Here is a 19,982-nt window from a genome sequence, read left to right on the forward strand (position 1 = left end):
AATGATGAGAGAGAATGATTGCTGCTCAGCTGCCTCCTGCATGCCCCCTACTGGGGGTCGACCCTGTAACCCGGGCATGTGCCCTGACCAGGAATTGAATGTGACCTCCTGGTTCATAGATCGATGCTCAACCGCTGGGCAGGGCTCTGACTGTCATAACTGGGAGGATGCTACTGGGTAGGTGGCAGGGAGGTGGCTCAGCATCCTACGATGCACAGGACAGCTGCCACAACAAGGCGTTGTCTGGCCCCCATTCCACAGCACTGAGGGAGAAACCCTGCTCAGTGTTCCCTCAGAGTGGCCACTGCACCAGGCTGCTTCAGCCCCTCCGGGCCTTCCCATCTGCTGGTCCCTCGGCCTAGAACACTCCTCCCTACCGACTGCTCACCATTCTACCGGTACCTTCTCTGGGCAGCCTGGACGCCTGTGTTTGCACACCCGCCCAAATTTCCTCCACTCACAGCACTGCCCTGACATGGCACCTTGGCATCTGCATCTCTGTTCCCATCTCCAAACCGGACGCCCGCTGAGGGCAGGCCACATGCTGGTTTGAAGGCCTTCACAGGCCCCAGGCAGCCTTATTCTCAGAGACAGGTTAAAACGGACCCACATCACATTAAATAGAATTCTCACATAACTTACAGAGTGGAGGGAGCGGACCCTTTTTTTTCAGCTCTCCAATATTTCCGAGGCCCCTGGAAGAGCCTGAGGTCCTTGTGCTGAAGGATCTGGACGGTTGAAAAGTGCCGCCGGTCACGTCTGTGTTAGTCACTGGGGTGGACCGTGAAGGAAGCCTCCAGGCCTCCGGATGTCCTTACCTCAGAGAATCTGAGACTCGGGGGCACTGAAGGAGCTTGTCCGTGCATATTAACATGTTGATGCAACTGGACTGGTCTAAGGCTTCTGTTTAGAACTTCTAGTATAAAAATGTACCTGTGATTTTGGCCTGATTCATAGAAAAGGTTATCCCATCTCACTGTCTCTTTGAGTCCTGAATTGGGAGAAACCCCCCTCCTTACAGCTAAGAAAGAGTACCTGGCGGGCCAGCCCTGACAGCTCTGAGAACAATGCAGACAGGAAGGGAATGCGGAGCCTGGGAAGTTTCCGCTGCCCCGGGCACTCCCCATCCCAGGCAAGTCATTAGCTCTAGAGTTCTGACCAAGGGACATGCAGGTGGGGTTTTATCTCCTCTCCGCACAGCAGGGGAACAATGACAGAAGGGAAAAAAGGCATCTTTTGACTGACTTTAAAAAGATTCTTTTTTTCTTCCCAGAGAACAGCTGGAGCCTGAAACCTGGCCCGGGGGAGCCTGAGCCGAGGAGTCAGGAACCAGCACCTACAGAATCTGGCTCCGGAAGGTCCTCTGACTCAGTCTGACTTGTGACCTTCGGCCTCTGGCAGGTTCCAGGGAGTGGGCAATGCAAACTCCTGAACCCTGGCCTAGTTATAAGTGAATGTAAGGGCTGGGACCCTCAGCTCTCAGGGGGATGGAAGCTCCCACCCCTCTCCTGGGCTCCCAGGCTGGGCCACCCTCGTGGGCTGAGCACCTGCCAGTACCAAAAGCCGCCCACGCAAGCCGGTGGCAGAAGGACCTTTTTCTCTCCTGTGACCTAGATTAGTGTCTGAGGTGCCCCCGCCTGCTGACCTCCTCCGCCCCTCACCAAGGGAGAACCTGGTTTGTACTGCTGGTCGGTGTTCTCAAGGAGATAAGGAGTTAGCAGAAGTCAACTTGAGGCTGGAAGGACCAGCTCCAAGCCTGAAAATCCAGGGAAGGAGCCTGGCCAGGAGGTTTCACAGACCTTGGCCACCTTCAGAGAAGGATGCCAGCATGTTCATTTCGGCCCACAGAAGCACCGGCAACCCTGCTGCCCAGGGCAATGTCAGATCTGCAGGGTTTCTTTGTTCTGAATGAGGAAGGGGGAAAGTGACTGCTGTTTATTTGTCGGGAGCTGCAAAAGGTCCCTCCACTGCGAGCCACATGGACACGTTCACACCAAACCTCCTTCTCGCAGGGACAAGCCTTGATCCCAGAAGCAGGCCCAGGCACGGCCCGCCCGGCCCTCCCAGAGCCCAACGGCAGGCTGGTCCGCCCAGGAATCACTGCCCTCCCCAGCTCTTTCTCCGTTACAGTCTCCTAGAATTGGGTCAAATAAATAAGCTTCCTGAACCTGGTTCACTGCAGCCCCTCAGAATCCAGGGTCAGGGCGCCTCTGGGTTCCCATTGCAACAAGTAGGTCATTAAGTCAATCGAGTTGCCTGCAGGGCAAGAGCTCGGCCCCCAGTAGTGCATGGCCCTAGGTGGGCAGGCTGCAGCCGCTTGGCCTCCAGAGCCGGCCCCCTGCTCACTGCCCAGCTCTGGGGGTGGCTGTCCTCAGGCCCCAGCTGACGGGCTCTAGGTGTGGTCTCCTGGGTGAAACTTCTCTAAACTCTTAAGAAAATAGGTTTTAGCCTGGCTGGTGTGGGTCAATGGTGGAGCATCAACCTATGAACGAGGAGGTCGAGGTTCGATTCCTGGTCAGGGCACATGCCCAGCTCCATCCCCAGTAGGGGGCGTGCAGGAGGCAGATTAATGGTTCTCATCACTGATGTTTCTACTAGTATCTCTCTTTCCTTTCCTCTCTGAAATCAATCAAAATATATTTTAGAAAAAAGAAAATAGGATTTAGGGATACTGCCCTCTCTTCCTATAGGCTTTCAGTATATAGGTATGTGCTAATTTGCATAAGAATATAGATATGTTTGGGTTCTGTGGACATGGGCTCTAAAAATACCCACACCATTGCTACAGTTTGCAAGGATTCATCACACCTGCACTGTCCCATGAGCCACACACTGTTTGTTTGGATAACTGCTCTGCCTACTCCACAGGCAGTGACTTCCCTCGCCTTTCCCTCCAGCTCGCTCCGAACAAAAAATAATCCAAGGAAGGAGGAAACCTCCCCTAAGAGGCTGCTGAAGACTTGGTTTCCTTCCTTCCGAAATGTTGAACAAGCTGATAATCAGAATCAAAAATATTTTAAACAAAGACAACTCCAGAACCTACATGTGCTTGTTTCTGTAACTCACTGGGGAAGCAGCGTGAGGACGAGGAGTCCTGGGGGGGTCACTAAACCTGTCCCGTGGGAAGGGAAGAACGGAGGGGGGAGGGAGGCAGGAGGCGAGGTGAGGACTGAGCAGAGAAAATGCACACACTGCTCTGAGAGGGGAACACATCTAATGCAGCACCTAATGCAGCGGGATTCTACCACTGTCACCTGGAGAGTTTGCTCGGGGCCACTGTGGAAAAGCTCAGACATGTGGACAGGAATGGAATGGAGGCCACAGGGGTTGGGAGGGCTCCAATAAAATGTCCCCATTCCCAAGGGGTGGAGGCATAAACACCCAGATAGGCGCACCCAGATAACCGGGTTCAGGAGCCAAATCCCCATCATCCATTTGTAATGACATCCCCGTTCCCAAAGCCACTAAACCATTAGTCACCAAGCCACGGAAAGGCGGCAGAAGCTCCTGGCAAGACTGGCCTGTGAGCGCTCCCCTGGCAAAAAGACTCCTGGTTTTACAGCCAGTTACTCACCGAAGGCTGTCACATTTCATGACATGAAACCCAGCAGTCTTTGACAAGCCCATGTCCACAGACCCCAAGCAGACCTTGACCTCTTGCAAAAACTCTCACCTGAGGGGAAAAGCTCCCATCTAGGTTTGCTGAGCCCAGTGAGTTACAGACACGTCGGTGTGATGACATTCCTGAGGAAGACGGTGTCTCAGAGAACTAGATTCCCTTGCAAATTTACTTAGGACACATAAGGTTAAAAGAAAACAAAACAAAAAAGCAGGCATCAGTGCACGCCAGATCTTACCTGCTTCTAGAAAAGTCATGTGTCTGCCAGAAAGATACTCAATCATAAACAAGTCCAAGTCCAAAAAAGAAGAGCTCACCCAAAATAGGAGTTCCTGAGAGAGGGCTGGGTGTGCTATAAAAAGGGGGCAAGAGACCAGAAATCCAGGACAAGGGGACTGAAACCAAAATAAATCCCAGGTGGAACAAAGCTGTTGTTCTTTTCTCCTCGCCTTTTTATTTTGAAAAATTTCAAAGCCACAGAGAAGCTGAAAGAACAGCACCAGGAACATCCCCATACCTGCCCCTCGAGCCCCCGTTGCTAACCCGGTGCCGCCTTTGTCTCCCGCCTCTCCATGTTGTGGGGAAATGAGGGTATGTTTGCTTTTCATCCTGAGCCGTTTGAAAGTAAGCTGCAGATGTCACGATGCTGTCTGTGCTAAGTGCCTCATTATGTTTCTCCTAAGGCCATTCTCCTGCAGGGCCATTTTCACCCCAAGGAATTTAATATTGACCCATATCCAAATCTCCCCAACTATTTTCACCCCAAGGAATTTAATATTGACCCATATCCAAATCTCCCCAACTATTTTCACCCCAAAGAATTTAATATTGACCCATATCCAAATTTCCCCAACTATTTTCACCCCAAGGAATTTAATATTGACCCATATCCAAATTTCCCCAACTATTTTCACCCCAAGGAATTTAATATTGACCCATATCCAAATTTCCCCAACTATTTTCACCCCAAGGAATTTAATATTGACCCATATCCAAATCTCCCCAGCCCCACTCCCCTCTCTTCGGCCGTTACTGGTTTTTAACCCAGGACCCAATGAAGGATCTCAATTACATTTGGTTCTCGCGCTCTTTCACTTCCTTTGGCCTAGAATGGCTCACCAGCTTCTCCTTGTTTATCAGACATTAACATTTGTTCGAGGCCAGGACAATTGGATTTGTCCAGATTAGAGTAAGCATTATGGCAAGAAGCTGCCGCAGCTGATGCTGTCCACCCCCCACTGGAGGCACACAATGCCGGTTTGCCCCATTCCTGGTGATGCCGGGTTTGATGCCTTGGCTATGGAGCAAATTTTTAAATTTAGAGAAGCGAGAATATGTATATCAGAAGAAAACAGAAAAAAACAACAACAGTGGGATAAGAAAAAAATATGAAATAAAACCTAAAAGTGATTAAAGAAAAGATTTAAAAATCTGATTATATAAAAAGCAAACTCTCTGAATGAGAAAAAAAACATAATCAAAAGAACAATGACAAATTGTGGAAATATGTGTAGCATATATCACAGCTATGGGATAAATTTCCTTAATATATAAATAGTACCTATAGATCAATAAGAAAAAGATGGCCAAACCAAGAAATGGCCAAACAATATAATAGATTATTCATAAATGGCTCTTAAAGATGTGAAATTATGTTTTGTTTCCTCATAAAGAAAATGCAAATTAAAATTATAATATGCCACTTTTCACCAATCAGATTAGCAACAATAAAAAAGTTTAACAACAGCCCTAGGGTGTTTGGCTCAGTGGAGCGCGGGCCTGCGGACCAAAGGGTCCTGGGCTCAATTTTGGTCAAGGGGCACATGCCCGGGTTGTGGGCTCGATCCCCAGCAGGGGCTGTGCAGGAGGCAGCCCATCAATGATTCTCTCTCATCATTGATGTTTCTCCTCTCTCTCTCTCACTCTCCTTCCTCTCTGAAATCAATAAAAAAAACATTTTTTAAAATTATAATTTCTACCAAGGTATCAGGGAAATAGGTATTCTTGTACAATTTTAGTGGGTATGTAAAACGTGAGACTCTCCACAAAGGGCAATTTGGCAAAACTAAAAATTGAAACAGATGTACCCTTTGCTCTAACAATTCAGCCTGAAGGAATTTATCCTATAGATACACAAACGCACAAAGATATGTGTAGAAGAATATTCCTGGTTCATACTAACAAAAGACAGAGAACTTAAGTGCTCACCAACAGTGGACTAGTTTTAAAAAATTAAAATGTAACCAATCAAAAGAATGTCATGAAACCATTAGAGTGAGATAGTTCTAAATGACCTTAGACAAGTAACTTACTCTCTCCGTGCCTCAGTTTACTCATCTGCAAACTGTTGGCAATAACAGTACTTAGTTCATAGGGCTGCTGTGAGGAGTGAATGAGTTGGTATAAGTAAAGCACTTTCAGCGATAGCCACAGGAAATGCTCCAGAGGTATTAGCGACGGTGGTGGTGGTGGTGGTGTGGAGAGTTCTAGTATTTACTGCGAAGTGGAAGAAGTTAAGGTGCAGAGCACTGTGTTACAGTATGAAACAAAGCAGTGCATGCCAGGCCTATGTGCGGTCACACGTGTGCATGGTGCACTTGCACACATGCAGGATGTCTCTGGCTAGCATGGTCTCTTTCGGGGATGGGAATCCAGGGAAGGAGGAAGACAGTGTTCTCCATATAGCCTTTTGAATTCTGGACTATGTGTATGCATTACCTACTCCAATGAATGATTTTTCCTTTAAAGGAAGTGGCGTCGGGTCAGAATATGAGAACAAAAGAAAGATCTTTTCTGGGAGGTCGCCAGTCCAGTGCAGTGCCCGGTGCTGAGCATTTGAGCTCCCCCATCACTGCTCACAGGCCTGGGAACACTCTTCTCTTCCAAGAGATGGGAAGTGAGGGTGGGCAGCCACCACCTGGGGCAACCGTGAGGCGATGGGCACATGCTGCCTGGCAGGTGGCAGTGGCAGCTTCACACCAGATGGGAGGAAGGACATTTGTGCTGGTAACTCCACTCCACCCTGTCCCACCATAAGCTCCAGAAGGCTGCTCCGTGCAGGAAAACAGAGCCGGGGCCTGGACAGACGCTCCCACAGCCGGCCTGATGGCCTGTAAGCCCCACCAGGTCCTACTAAAAATCACTGGCACCCCTGTCTTCCTGCAACTCCAGTGTCGGCCAGAGGAACACCATGTGCCTCAAAAGGCCACTGGGCAGTGCCAACAATGGGGACAGACACAGTGGGGGGGAGGGGGCGTGGCTGAACAGCCTCTGCCTCAGTCTGGAAGCTCACAGGGCTGAGGTCACAGCCTAGCAGAGGTCACAGCTTAGGGGAGCTCACCTTAGCAGTTTCCCTGCCTCACCTTTTGCTGCTTCCTTTGTAAATGGATCGTTTAGGGGCTCTTAACCACCACTTCACCAGCTTAAAATCCCCAAATCATGTTGGCAGTACTCACAGCTCCATGCATTTAAAGCAGGCTCCCTCCACCCCCAACCACACACAGGAGAAACATAAAATTACAATCAGAAAAATCATTCAAATGTCCTCCACCTGCTGAGAATGGACAAAACCTAGAGGGCCCGGAACACGTTTCCGTTCACATTCCTGCAGCAGAAGGATGATCTGCAAGGATGAGGGTCAAGATGGGTCTGTCGGAAGCTGGGCTGCCTGGGGCTGTGAGGCCTTGGTCTGGGCAGGGAGGCCAAGGCTGACCTTTGGAACCTGGGCCCCTGGTTTGCCTGGTGACTTAGCAGGAAGAGCAGGGCGGGGCTCACATTGTGAGAGGTGTTTGAACCCAAAGGGACCCTGATCCCCACAGGGAGCTCCGCGGGCAGCATCCAGGACTGCAGGACAACAAGGCGTAACTTCATCGGCCTCGGGTTGTTTTCAGTTCAGGGACACGGACCACAGAATTCCACAGCAGGAAACATGTGGGTTGGATACTCAGGAGATACTCAGGCCTGAGAAAACCTTAATTGGAGCTGGTCTCCAAAAGACTCCCACCCAGCTCTCCACGTGGGAGGGGATATGAAAGTGGGTCACATTCTCCCCGCTGAACCGGCGTCCCTGTGGGCAAGTCTAGGGACGGAGTGACCCGGTCTCCTTGCCCAGCCGGCCATTTCCTCCTGATCAGATGACGAATGATTCTGGGGCCCCCCAGACTGAGGGGGCAGCTGACTAGCACCAGGAAGATGGCGACATGTCGGGGTCTGGGTGAAAGTAACATCGCCCAGCAGTACACCACGCTGTCCTGGCGCCTTCCTCTCTCTCCGACCGTGGGCAGATGCCTCTGCCAGCCCTTTGCCCTCTCCACCCCAGGCCTGGCTGGAGGGAGCAGGAACACTGTGTGCTTTCTCACGAACTGCTGGGCCTCCCCAGCCTTGCTCTTTGAAGGAACCCCGAGGCCTGGTGCTGGGCAGACTCAGGGAAGAAAGAACCTTCCTCCATCCCACTCTGTGAATATTGACCCCAAACGGGGGATCGAGGACACAGGGGTCCACAGGCATCAGTTCTTTCGGGAACACCGTGAGCATGCGGGAGAGCATCGAACAGCCACCCCACAGCCCACCTGCTGCCATATGCCTGTTTTCCCAAGTTAGCAGAGGGACGCCTATCCGGCAGGGAGAGAATTCTGGAGAGGCAGGTCTGGCGGTTATTCATAAGAAAGGCACTAGATTGGTGGCATAACTTCAAAAAACTCTGGAAAGAGCCCACCCCCATGATCTTGAACTCTCCCTGACTCGAACTCCAGTAACACAGGCTTAAGGCCTTAAGCGGAAATGGAGTTCTTACTAACCACCACCGCCAGGTGCTAATTGTTAATACATAGGCCCACACCGAGGGCAGCTTTTGGTAAGTGGGGCACAGAAGGGCTCTATTCCGTGAACTCTTCCCTTGCTCTTCTGGGAAGCCAAACCCAGCCCTCCACCTTCAACGCCCTCCCAGGGCAGGTCCGCCTGGGGGCCGATGTGTACCCCTGGAAATTATACCCTGACTGTCCCTGAGATGCACAACACTCACCAGCAGGCTTTTTCTTTATTCACACAACTCCAACTAGATCATAAGCCTCTTGGCCCGGCCTAGACTACAAGGGAATAATTCTTTTTACCCTGCTCACCAGAGAATTCCCAGTGGGACCTGCACTGTAATCAAAGCTCAGTGAATATTTATTAATTGAATTAATGAATCACTGGGAGGGAGGGAAGGAAGGACAAATGGAAGACAGCCATTGCTCCTTGGATCTCTGTGTTTGGGGCTTTTTTATGAAGTCATCATAGGCAGGATTAGAACCCAAGCCCTTTAACCCCTTCTCTGCCCTGCTATGAATGGTCCTCGACCGTGTTGTGATGCGTGGCACACACACCTGCGTACAGAAGCTCACACAGTACCATCTGACCATGAAGAATGGAGAAAGACTCATGACCCTCACTCACTGAGAAACTTCAGAAGGAGGAAAACAAGGTTTGGGCCAATCACGCCACCTTCCCCGCTGGGACTGTTGTCTTCCCCTTTTAACAAGGCTTCGTGGAGGATCAGGGCCTAATAGGTCTTTAATAACTGAGCGTAACAGCAGTTGGTGCTCAGCACCCTTTCATAAAGAGGTTCAAAAGCACCTTGGCTCACACATCACAATGGCCCTGCGAGCTATGAAGGCACAGGTATCATTATCCACCTTTACCGTTGGGGAAAGGAAGGCAAATGGAGGTTAATTAGCTTGCCCAAGGTCAGAAGAGACAGGGAAAGGGCGTAGGATTCAAGCTCTTTGCATCAGCCAGTGAGCTAACTCTGGACCCTAACAATGCCACCCAGCGGGGCTTCGGCGAGATTCTGTTCTTCTCTGTCCTTTATGCTAAGAAGCAGCGTCTAACAGGGTGCTCAGAGCAAACTGAGGCTCAGGAGCCCTACATACTTCCTCGGTTTGAATCTGACTCTGTTCCCGACTAGCTTGACCTCAGACAAGTTACTTAACCTTTCTAGGCCTCAGCTTCTGAATCTGTAAAATGGTAATAATGGTGTGTATCTCAGAAACGACAGTAAGGATTAAATGAGATAATGTATGTGAAAGGCCACTATCATTCTTTTCCTCATTTTCTAAATGAGCACATATCACTCTTGTAATTAAAGAAAGAAACACAAAACACAGTTACTCGAGAAAATAGTCACACCCACACTGTTCAGCTTTTACAAGGCTACAGATGACAGATGACTAACCCGCATTTCCCATCCTGCCAATGAAATGCCCCAGGACCCTGACGGTGACTTACAACACAAAAGTCCTATTTGATTCCCACTAACTCCTGTTGGCCTCTCAAGGTTAAGAGCAAGTGGCATCATGGACACTAACTGACAAGGAGATGCCTGAATGAGGAGTTGAAAAGCTGGCCAACTGCACCCAGTCTGAGGAGGCCAACTCTGGATTCCTGGCGAGCTGGAGCCCTCGGTTTGAAATGCCATTCTCTGAGTGCTCTGTTGAGCTTCCCAACTCCACCAAAGATAGCCAATGCTTTCTAGGTACCACTGTGCTCCTGATCAAGTGACCAAACAGTGACAGTGTGGCCGACCCTCTATAGAGGGCCTGGTGATATCACTAGGAGACTGGAAGAGAAGGGTGTGGGGGGATGGGTTGGGGTGGCAGAAAGCTTCCCTGTCAATCTTGGTATTCCCCCAACAGAGACACTGTGACATGTTTGTGTGTGGGTGTCTTTGGTGCACATCTGAAGAATAGCAAAACTCCAAGGTTACTTTAGAGTCAGTATCAAGGTAAGAAGCTTTAACTCATGCGGAGCAAGCAGAGAACATAGGACATGCCCTTGTATAGGACAAGATGCTAAGATGTGGCAATGCTCGTTCATTCAACTCAAGAAATGCTACTGATCACTTATGGACTCAGGGGGAAAGAAGGCTCAGTGGAGTCTGCAGGACACACAGACACACGCCTGCACCTTCACCAACCTAGCCAATGGCCCCATATCTCCTAGGTATCTCGGCCAGAAAAATGAGGAACTTGATGGGAATAAACTCGTCATTGCTGGCCTCCTGGCCTCCCAAAGTCTTCCGAGGACAAGGAGAGCCCACTCACTGCTCGTCCTAGTGTCCTGCTCTTGGCCAGGTGGACCACCAGGAAGAATTCCTGCGCAGTGACTTCCCACTGTTCAGAATTAGAGTCAAATCCAAACTCCTCACTGTGGTCACAGATTCAGCCCCAACCAAGTCCTCGCCCACCTCGTTCCAGTCCCGCTGGCCTTATTGCTCCTGCTCCTGCTGTCCTCTCTGCCCATCGACGGGGTGTCCATTCAAAGTCACCTCCAAGAGCTAGCTAAAGTTATGACCTAACCCTCACCCCAGTCATTCTCCATCTCATTGCCCAGTTTTATTCTCCCTGTATCTCTTTTCACCATTCTTGGTTATTTTGTTCACTTGTCTATTTGTTTACTGGCTGTCTCACTACAATATAAACTTCATTAGACCATGTATCTTCATGATCTGTTGGTTACATCCCCAGCACCCGCAACGGTGCCTGGCACTTAGTAGGTGGTTCAATGAATCATTCAATTTAACAAATATTTACTGAGGACCTACCAAGTTTAGGCACTGAACTATAACAGTAGACACACGCACAAAATAAAAAAGACAAAATCTCTGCACCCAAAGAGCTTAAATTCTGTTGGGAGATCAGATAAATAAATAATGGTGAAATAATAGCTGCTACTTACACCAAGCAGGCACTCAGTGCTGTTCTAAGGTTCTGATAAGTGTTAGTTAATTTAATCCTCCCTTCTTTCAATAATGGAAGAAGTATTATTATTTTATAGATGGAGAAACTGAGGCACAGAGGGGTCAAGTTACATGGTGTAATGAAGTTTATATCGTAGGGGTCAAGGTCACGCAGCTCATGATGGCAGAACCAAGATCCAAACGCAGCAGCTGTTCCTTGTAGGCAGGGCTGGAGAGAGCAGACCCGTCAAGGAAGGGCTGCCCCGTCCTGGGAGCTCAGTGAGATGGAGACTGCTGGCTTACCAGTGTTGCATGCTGGATGAGGAGAAATCTGGAAATCTGAAAGGAAGTGTGGTCTGATGAAAAGACAAGGAGGGACAAGGGTCAGGAGTGCTGGCTTCTAGTTTTAGATGCTGTGAAACACCCAGGCACATCAACCAATACTTGATGAGTTTACTTTTTGTATAGGACACTGATTGAGGCACTGTGAGAAATGCAAAGATGACCCCAATAGCAATCCTGGTCTCAGTAAGCTTTGAGTCATGCACAGACACACGGAGCTGAAACAGAGGCAGAAAGTGGCGGGTGCCATAAGAAAAATGTACAAACTGCTATGGGATTTCAAGAGCTCTTCAGCCTCTTGGGCCACAGATCCCCAACCATAAAAGTGGCTGACCTACGTAACCCCTGAGGTCCTCTAGTTCTGATGTGTTCTGACAGCACAGATTTGGAGCGGCATGGAGATCAAGTTTTATTCGGTTTCATGGTACAAGTTCAGGGCCATTGATCTTGTCCATGTTCTGCTACCTAAGAACAGTTCCAATTTCTTTGGGCAACATCTTACAGCAGCGAAAGGGCTATAATGCTCTCATTTAACTAATGCAGCTAGATGTGGGAACAAAGCCTAGCATGCTCTGCCCTCCTCCACTTCAAGTGGTTTTTAAACCCACAAGCCCTCTTTCCATCCAGGAGGGGGTAACCCTTCTGTGAGAATGGTTACATCATGGGGACTACTCCCTATTCCCCTTGTTCATGTTTGTACCCCTAGAGCAGGGGTGGGGAACGTTCCGACCATGGGCCACATAAGGCCTGAGAAATCATTTGGTCTGGCCCTGCCAACGCATTAGGGGTGAGTTAATTAACTGTTTGACCAAATATAGCAGGCTAATTTTTATTTTTTATTTTATTTTATTTATTCATTCATTTATTTTTTAATCCTCACCCAAATATATTTTTCCACTGATTTTCAGACAGAGTGGAAGAGAGAGGGAAGGACAGAGAGAAATATCGATGTGAGAGAAACACATCAATTGGTTGCCTCCTGCACACACCTAGACCAGGGCCTGGTGGAGAGGGGAGAAGCCTGCAACCGAGGTATGTGCCCTTGACCAGAATCAAACCCTTCAATCCGCAGGCCGAGGCTCCATCCACTGAGCCAAACCGGCGAGGCTAAAAAAATTTATTTTTATTGATTTTTTTAGAGAGAGAGGAACAGAATGGGATAGAGGGATAGAAATATTGATGAGAAAAAACATCATTGATTGGCTGTCTCCAGCACATCCCCTACTGGGGATCGAGCCCGCAACCTGGGCAGGAGCCCTACTAGGAATAGAACCGGTGACCTCTTGGTTCCTATGTCAACGTTCAACTGCTGACCCACACCGCTAAGCAGCAGGGTAATTTTTCAGTTGATAATTTTGTATGATGTTATAAATATCCAAAAGGCCCTTGGCAGAAAAAAGGCTCCCCACCCGTGCCCTAGAGTCTAGCACAGTCTGGCTCACAACAGGTGTTGAGTATGCTTTGCTGAGCTACACCTGGGCATGGTCAGGTCTGGAAGTTCTCTGTTTGACATAGAAATCTCAGTCGATGTTCCAGGAAGGTTTGCTTTACAGCTCAGCTTCTCCCAGGAGAGCAGACGGGTTCCACCTCTCCGCTTTCACTGTTACCACGCTGGTCCCCCAAGACTCCATCACTTCGTGCCAGGCAGCTGGTGGTATCCCTGCTTCTATGTTTGCCTCTTGTAATCCAGTCACGATATAGCAGCCAGCACGATCTTTGAGAACTTAGATTTAGATCTTATCACCTCTACGGAAAATCCTCCAATGGCTTCTAACTGCACGTGGAATAAAACCCAAACTGGTCCTTCCCACCTTCATAGCACTTACCGCTACTGAAATTAATTTGTCTGCTTCTTTGTTTACTCCGTCCTCTTTCCAATGTGGGCTACAGGAGGGCAGGGGGCCCCACACTTGGACTAGTGCCTGACTAGTAAGCACTCACCAGTGAATGGATGAATCTCTAGCCCATAGAGGCAACTTGTATTTACAAGGACCACAAACTCCACCCAGAAACCATGAATGACACACTGGCATTTAACAGCTGGCACCTTTAGGATTCAGTCCTGCTTTAAGTGACAGGAAGTTGGTATCTATGGATACTTTAATGGTCCAAAAGATCAGTATCATTTACCGTCTAAAGCAGCCGTGGGCAAACTACGGCCCGCGGGCCAGATCCGGCCCGTTTGGCTGTTCTTTCCGGCCCGCGGAGCCGAAAGAGCGGAGGGTTCTCTTGCTCTCCCCTCCGCTCCTTTACTTTGAATTTATATTAGTTCACACAAACACTCCATCCATGCTTTTGTTCCGGCCCTCCGGTCCAGTTTAAGAACCCATTGTGGCCCTCGAGTCAAAAAGTTTGCCCACCCCTGGCTAAAGCCAGGAACTAGAGCGCAGCAGTTGCAGCAGGAAGCTAAGAGTCGAGGTAACAGGGAACAGCACCTCAGAACAAATTCCCACTTGCCCCGGAGTCCCTTACCAACACACCCTGTGCCTCAGTTTACCCAGCCGTCAGTCAGGCACACTCCTCTCACTTCTGAGTGGCAGGACACAAAATAACAGCTACAGCATATTTAGATCCTCAGATAGGAGGTGCTGCAAGCCACACATCTCATTACTCATAAAACTCTTGATTTGCTGCCAACACAGGCCTCCTCGGCCTTCCCAGGGGCTAACCTGACAGCAGGCACTGCTCCGACAAGTTCAGCACACAGAGGGAGGGGCGCGTGGGGGCCTAACAGGGTGGGTGTCCGGAGCTATGAGTCTTGAATACCAGGTTCCAGAAAAAGGAAGGTGGCTGGGCTGGGGGTGATGGAAAGGCGGTGAGAAGCGCAGTTTGGGGCTCCAAGTGGTTAATTTTGCAGGCTCACCAAACAGCTGGCCATACAGGTGAGACATGTGCCTACAATGTGTACCTTTCAGGAACACTCACGGGGAGAGGCGGAAAGGGGAGACGGTAGTTCAGCAAACTAGAGGGAGGAAGGGCAGCCCAGTGGCCAGACCTTGGCAGCATTTAGTTTGGGGAAATATGGAGGAGCTCCATGCACAGGGTCAGGATGCTGAGTGGGGCTCAGGTGAGGGAAGAGACAGGACGCAGGACCTGGAGTGCTGACAGAGGATGACAACCAGCCGACGCGGCGAGGTGAGCTACAGAGTGGGTGGCTCGGACACCTGTGGAGGCGCCTTCCGTGAGAAGGTGAGGACCCCGCAGGGTGGTCTTCGGCGGGGCCGGCGAGCGGCGCGGGGGGGGGGGGGGGGGCAGCGGCGGCCCGGCGGGGCGAGGAGGCCTGGCCCAGACCTGGGCGCCGCGCCGGGGGCCCAAGCGGCGGGTCCGAGCGGGGTCGGGGGTGCCCTCCGCGGCCCCTCCCCGGGAGACAAAGGGCCGGCGGCTCCCCCGATCCCAGGGGCGGCGCGGCCCGGGCGCTACGGGCGCGGGCTGGCCTCGGCGCTTACCTGGGCCGCCCGACCCGGCCGGGCCGGCGTGGGCTGCGGGTCCGTGCGCGACGAGCGGCGGCCTATTCCGGGGCACGCTCACCCCAAGCAGCCGCGGCGGCGGCAGCAGCAGCAGCAGCAGAAGCAGCGGGAGCGGCCACCTCAGCCTCCGCCTCCCGCTCCGTGAGTCACCGCAGCGGGGAGGGAGGGAGGCGCCAGGCCGCCGGAGGAGGGACCGGCGAAGGGGGCGGCATCTGGCTCCGCGCGGGCGGCGGAGGCACGGCCACAGCAACGCCCCGCGCCTGGGGCGGGGCCTGCTGGAAGGGGTGGGGCCATGAGCACGCGGGGACGCTCATTGGTTACATCGGCTAGTGGGCGGGGGTTCCTTTGGAGGGGCGGGAGCTTCAGGGTGTTTGGGGACGCTCATTGGGCGCCTCGAGCAAGGGGTGGGGCCACGAGATGGGCGGTGTAACACGGTCGCGAGTAGTGGCGGAGCTGCGCTCAGAGCACAGGGGAGGGCGGGACCGGAGGTGGGCAGGGGAGGAGGGGCGGGGACTCGGAGGAGGCGGCCCGAGGGCGGAGCCGGGTTAATAGCGCTGTCGCTGAGGTAAAGCAACTTTGTGTGCCCCTCGCTGTTCCAGGAGCACAGTGATCCCGTAAAAATAATGGCCTCTGCCACACACGGTCTGTGTTTAAAAACGGGAGCTGCCAGACCAGGCGGAATCCTTGGTGAGACCGGTTTACCCAGGATCCCTGAAAAACCTGAATGGACGAGGCTGCAGGACATTCAGAGGCGTGGTCTTCCTGAGTCTGAGCTGGGTCAGTTGCTGCGTTTGAAGCAGTGAGGCCCGCTCAGAACTGGGCGCCTAACCTGGGATCCGCGAAGCCCAGAATGCCCAGGGATGGGCCTCCGTGGGTCTGTTAAACTTCGAATATCGTGTGTATTGACCAATACCAATGAGTGCATTTTTCTGGGGGAAAGGGACCCGTGTTTAAAATGTTTCTGTAGAAAGTCTGACCCTGCTTTCTGGCTCTCTCTGGAGAGAGCACAGGGAGAAACAAGCCTTTATAGGCAAAATGTAAGTTGCTTTGCACTCCCACCTTTCCTATGAAAGGATTTAACTTAATAGTTACACAGTGTGACACTAACTGCAATTTAAAAGCCCTCCCGCCCCGTTTCCCCCTTTTGTCTCATCCTCTTCCACTTCCCCCTTCCCCTTCCCTATGCAAGAAAGACATGAATTAGGTGCCTTTTTTACTTTCCTGTGTTCATTTTCTGCATTGTCCATATTACTTTTTGATTTAACACTGTACTGTAGTTACAATTGAGGAATATTTTAATCTTATAAAAAAATCATTAAATTACAAATTCCAAAAGGCCAGAAATAGATCTTAGTCCTGTTTATATCCCCATCGATGTCCAGACTACCATGCCCATAGCAAGAGCTCAATAATATTGGCCAATACAAGTGTACCAGCTGGCCCTTCACGTTTTCCAGAGCATGCCGATGCAAAAAAAAAAAAAACCTTGCACATTCAAACTATTTTTATGTAAATATCGACATTTAAACAAATTAATTAACATTGAAAAAGTTGTTTGCTATTCAAGACACAATGTATACATTATATTTCTAAAAACAATATATGCTTAAGGAGGAAGGTGGGAAAGGAATGCACAAAATGAAAATGTGTCAGCGTAAAACGGATGCTTTTCCTTTTTTCCAAAAGTTCAGAAATATAGTTTTTACAGTTCAAAATTATAGTAAGTTCATCAACACAGCCAGTGCCTCAACTACCCCATGACTTAGAACTGGAAAATTCTGCATTTCTAGACAGCAGTATTACTTCAGGATAACTAAGGCTCCATCCAACCGTCGGGTCTTAAAATGAAACATTGAAGGCTTAACAGTGGTCGGCAAACTCATTAGTCGAGAGCCGCAGTTTGCCGACCACTGGCTTAGGAGATAGGGAACATCTGTTAGTTCCAACAGCCCAGTACCACCTCTTCTCCTTGGGGAACTGCTGCTCCCTACCTTCTACCACCCAGAGGTGCCCACGAGGTTACAATTACAGTATCTATCCCAGTGGTTCCCAACGGGGGGCACACCACATGCCCCACCGGGGGGTAATTTGATTTTTAAGGGGGGGCAATTCGAGAATGAGTATTAATAGTGATTTTTTTTGCATTTCTTATGGTTCTAGGGGCCTCATATACAGTATATAAATATATATTGTGACATTTATGCATTTCAGTTCTCTATTATATGTTTTGAAACTTTATTTTCTATTCTTTCATATCACTTCATATTACTATTATTTTTAACAATTTCTTATTGATTTCTTCCTGAGGACTTCAACTGTCCTTTTGTTCTTTCATTTTTCTCTTTCATAGATGCCATGTTCTTTGGAAGCTTGTGTAGACCAAGTTAATGGCCTTTTAGGCTTCCTCCACATGAATAGGAGTTCACTTTTTAAAAATATATATATTTTTTTATTGATTTCAGAGAGGAAGGGAGAAGGATAGATAGAAACAACAATGAGAGAGAATCCTTGATCGGCTGCCTCTTGCACGCCCCCTACTGGGGACCAAGCCCACAACCCAGGCATGTGCCCTTGACCAGAATGGAACCTGGAACCCTTCTGTCTGCAGGCTGACCCTCTATCCACTGAGACAAACCGGCTAGGGCTAGGTGTTCACTTTTTGAATAATAAGAATTATATGTCATTGGGGGGGCATCAGTATTTTAGAGATGCTTAGGTGGGGCGTGGCCAAAAAAAGGTTGGGAACCACTGATCTACACCCTGCCCTCCACTAGAACAAATAGGGAAGACAAGGCACTCGAGCTGGGCCAATCCGGGCTGCATTCTCTTAACTACTGGCTAAGGAGGATGTGACCCCAGCTGAGCCTATCAGAGTTGTTCCCTGAAATTTTCTGAATTAGAGATGAAGGGGAGTTCTGTATTTCCTATTGGATCAAGAACTTATAAGGAAGTGACCTCAAAAATCTTTGCATCATCCTCCACCCACCCCATGGAAAATTCTGAAAGAATGAGGCAGTGTTACTGGACAGAAACAAAACTTTGGCCGAAACCGGTTTGGCTCAGTGGCTAGAGCGTCGGCCTGCGGACTGAAGGGTCCCGGGTTCGATTCTGGTCAAGGGCATGTACCTTGGTTGCGGGCACATCCCCAGTGGGAGGTGTGCAGGAGGCAGCTGATCGATGTTTCTCTCTCATCGATGTTTCTAGCTCTCTATCCCTCTCCCTTCCTCTCTGTAAAATATCAATAAAATATATTTAAAAAAAAAAAAAAGAAAGAAAATTTCGGAGGGAGGGAAGGGGAAAGGGAGAGAAAAGGAGCTTGTTCCATGGTTTCCTTTTTTTAAAAAATATATTTTATCGATTTTTTACAGAGAGGAAGAGAGAGGGATAGAGTTAGAAACATCGATGAGAGAGAAACATCGATCAGCTGCCTCCTGCACACCCCCCACTGGGGATATGCCCGCAACCAAGGTATATGCCCTTGACCGGAACCGAACCTGGGACCCTTCAGTCCGCAGGCCAACGCTCTAGCCACTGAGCCAAACCGGTTAGGGCTGTTCCATGGCTTCAGTAGACCTTGCATCAGTTTTGCTCACACCATCTCACACTTAATAGGCCCACAAACCTCCCTCTCCTCCGATGCTCCCCGCTTCAGTAACTGGCACTGCTCCACACAGTTGCTTACAACTTAAAAGAGTTTCCTTGACCCCCTCTCTGCTTTACCCCTCATATCTAGTCCATGCTGTTTCCACCCCCAACCCATATCTGGAATCTCTCCACTTCCCACCATCTCCACTGCTCTGTCCCAGTTTAAACTATCATCGGCTCTCACCTTGATTCAAGCAATAAATTTCAATTATTCTATCATTTAGGCTTTCCCTATCACTCCCGATCCGTTACCCACACAGCAACTAGAGGAATCTTCTTAAAATGTACTGATGTTGTTAGACTTTTGCAGTTCAACGAGTTCTCTTTCTTTTCATGATGAAGTTCAAAATCCTCCTGGCTACAAGACCCTGCATAATCTGGCTGCAGCCTGACCTTGAACCACCCTTGCTGACCAGGCTCCCGCTGCACACAGGCCTTCTCCCTATTCCTTGATCACAAGGTACTTTTTTGTACTTTGGGGCTGGTGAGTGTGCGGTTCCCTCTGCCTCTATGACTCTATTTCTTCCACTCCTCCCCGCTCCACCTGGCTGAATATTGGATCTTTTTTGGTCTTCTTCAAGGAGACTTTTCTTAACCTATGTGAGATCCAGCCCCTGCATGGCCATAAATTCCAGGAGGGCAAGGAGGTCACGGTGAACCACTCCTACCCAGCACAGTACCTGGCACATGCAGATGCCAAACAAATATTATTGCATGAATAACTAAATGGGCCCTGGACAGGTAGCTCAGTTGGTTAGAGCATTATCCTGATATGCCAAGGTTGCAGGTTCCGATCCCTGGTCAGGGCACATACAAGAATCAACCAATGAATGCATGAAGAAATGCAGCAACAAATAGAAGATTCATTCTCTATCTATCTATCTATCTATCTATCTATCTATCTCCCCTTCCTCTGTTCTCTAAACCCAATCAATCAATCAATTTTTAAAAAACAAATACCTAAATGTATAAATAACCCACCCAGGACGTTTCACCCATTGGCCAGCCACTCTTCTTTCCCCAACTCCAGTGCTAGCAACACAGTAAAATTTTAAGCCAAGTATAAAACAACGGTGGAGCCACAGCAGGCTGCAGGGAAGGAGGGCTATTTTGGAGCAGTTATGGTGACCGTGGTCCTCAAATTTTACCCCATAAGAGGGCCTTCTATCCTACGAGTTGAACGGGTGCTAGGTGA

General features: G+C 49.7%; 1 protein-coding gene across 4 annotated transcripts in view; it reads right to left on the reverse strand.

Moving 5' to 3' along the window:
* The window catches only part of CTNNBIP1 (catenin beta interacting protein 1), a 49,527-nt gene extending 34,124 nt beyond the window's left edge, over nt 1-15,403 (reverse strand). For 2 of the 4 annotated variants that reach the window (XM_080657824.1, XM_080657826.1), the window contains exon 1: nt 15,122-15,369. The gene's annotated coding sequence lies outside the window, so the exon portion shown is untranslated. Of the gene's footprint in view, nt 1-15,121 lie in introns of all 4 variants that reach the window. The other 2 variants (XM_080657828.1, XM_080657829.1) reach the window with 2 other exon arrangements.
* Nucleotides 15,404-19,982: the final 4,579 nt, after the last annotated feature.

Source organism: Plecotus auritus (assembly GCF_963455305.1).
Source record: "Plecotus auritus genome assembly, chromosome: 2".
NCBI classification, from domain to species: Eukaryota; Metazoa; Chordata; class Mammalia; order Chiroptera; family Vespertilionidae; genus Plecotus; species Plecotus auritus.